This window comes from Elephantulus edwardii, unplaced genomic scaffold (assembly GCF_000299155.1).
Source record: "Elephantulus edwardii isolate Elephantulus edwardi_28Jun2011 unplaced genomic scaffold, EleEdw1.0 scaffold00004, whole genome shotgun sequence".
Taxonomy (NCBI): Eukaryota; Metazoa; Chordata; class Mammalia; order Macroscelidea; family Macroscelididae; genus Elephantulus; species Elephantulus edwardii.
The window spans coordinates 26,603,349-26,605,520 of NW_006399754.1; positions in this window are offsets into that span (position 1 = coordinate 26,603,349).

The window sequence follows — 2,172 nt, forward strand, 5'->3', positions numbered from 1 at the left end:
GGCACATAACAACAACAACAACAACAACAACAACAACAGCTAAAAAGATTTCCAAAGACTTGAGTAATAGAATTATTTAAAAATTCATTATTTCCCCATGTGCCTATTTAGGTGACAGACTTCATAAAGTTTACATATACATTTATATTTATTTTATTACACCTCACAGATTTTGGAACTGTACAAAATTAATATAAAAATAATCCTAGGCTGAGCCAGTTTATTGGCACCATTATTCTACCAAGTCACACATCTTTCTTGATTTTGAACCATGAAGTGTTTCCTTACTCTGTTCAAACAACTTTTTTTTTAATCTAGGTAAACGATTTGTATGAGCATGATTGAATATTCTGGGATTCCTATTCTGCTCAAAGTTAACCATAATTTATTATGACCCACACCATTAAAAGCTGTTGCATAGTCAACAAAACACAAATAGACATTCTTCTGAAACTATCTGCTTTCTGCCAAGTTCCATATGATATCAGCAACGATAGCTGTATTGCCATGGCCTCTTTTAAACCAGTCTTGAACTGGCAGTTTCCTGTCATGTACTGTACTGGCCCTGAGGTAGTGAAATTCTTGTGTAAGATGCATCTTAGTCATCTTCATTTAACATCTGTTTATGTTATATGAAGAATCAAATCATAAGAAATTAAAAAAATTTCCTTTAGATATTGTAGGGGGTGAAAGATACATCTGTTTCATTTTTATGTATTGTTTTATGTATACAGATAAAATTATGACTGATCAGAGATTACTGTGAAAAAATTGTAGGAGGTTGTTAAAAACTAATTGTTACCCAGAGGTTCTAGATAAAAAAAAAAAATCTAAACTTCTCAAGGTTTACAGACTTCCAAGTCATTGGGGTGACATAAGAAACATCCATTTCCTCACTGCAGAATCAGACTTCAATCTTGTTAAGCAACTAGAGATCTTACGATTCTCAGGAGAAAGCTGAGCTGTTCATCAAGAAATGAATAATCATCAGAACAAAATGAGCAGTCATGATAAGGGAAAGTAGAAAAACAAACAACAAGGTAGGGTTCTAAATGCTCATGAGAATGTTGGAAATACGTGATCGAGTAATTCCCACTCCAAAATTAGAATGATTTCCTCTCGAAAATGGCCATGCTTGTCAATGGGAAAATAGTGACCCATCAATACTGACAGGAGTAAAGGACCCTGCCTGGAGACATGAGTAGAAAACATACCTTCAGTTACGTGTTGGTCAAACTTCAAGGCCTTTGTGGAATGACATAGGCATAATTTTAATGCATCAAAATGAAGATTACTATCACTGTTACTATTACTATCACTAAATAGCATTAAGTGTAAAAGTGCGAGCATGTTGAAATATTTTATTCATTAGCTAGATAGGTAAATCTGTTGTTGGATTGTTTGTTTGTTTTTTTGTTTGTTTTTAAATAATTCACCCTGCTATGATTAAAAGCAGTCTGTGTATAAGAAGTCTCAGGTAAGCATAATTCCAAATGCTTAGGCAGGTGTACAAGACTATTATTTCTAAAATTAACAGCTTCATCTTTGGCTCAGTTCTCCAACTCTTCTGTGGCCCTTGGGTTCAGATTCGACTCAGACTCATCAGCGGCCATAGGTGTGAGGGTTTGGTTTTGGAGAAAGTGGTGAGCAGTGGGCCAGCATCCTGTTGACTGTCAGTTGTGGGACAGCAAGAGGCAACTGTAGGAGATGCAGTCTGATGGTGCAAAGACTGGTGAGCTATGAGTCTGGACCTTACAGACTGTCAGTGGTGGTGTGGCAGGATGTAGGTGATGTACGCTGGATGTTGTGTCCTAGGTGAGCAGACAAAAAACAAACAAGCAAAAAAAAAAAGTGCCTAACATTGAGGTCCCACGAGCTTATAGAAGGCTCTCTATGGTGGTGTGTGTATCCATCCTAATGTTCTCTCCTTAATAAAATAATTTCGTCAACACAAAATAAACAGAGATTGTCTAGGAAAGACATCTGAATGATAAACCTTGGACACTCAGAGAATCATACTATAATAGATGCACAGATTAATATGTTGTTGTTGTTGCTGTTATGTGCCGTCTAGTCGCTTGCGACTCATAGCAACGCTATGTACAGCAGCTCTAAACTCTGCTCTGTCTTGTGCCAATCGCACTGTCTCTGACACTCCCATACCAGTTATCC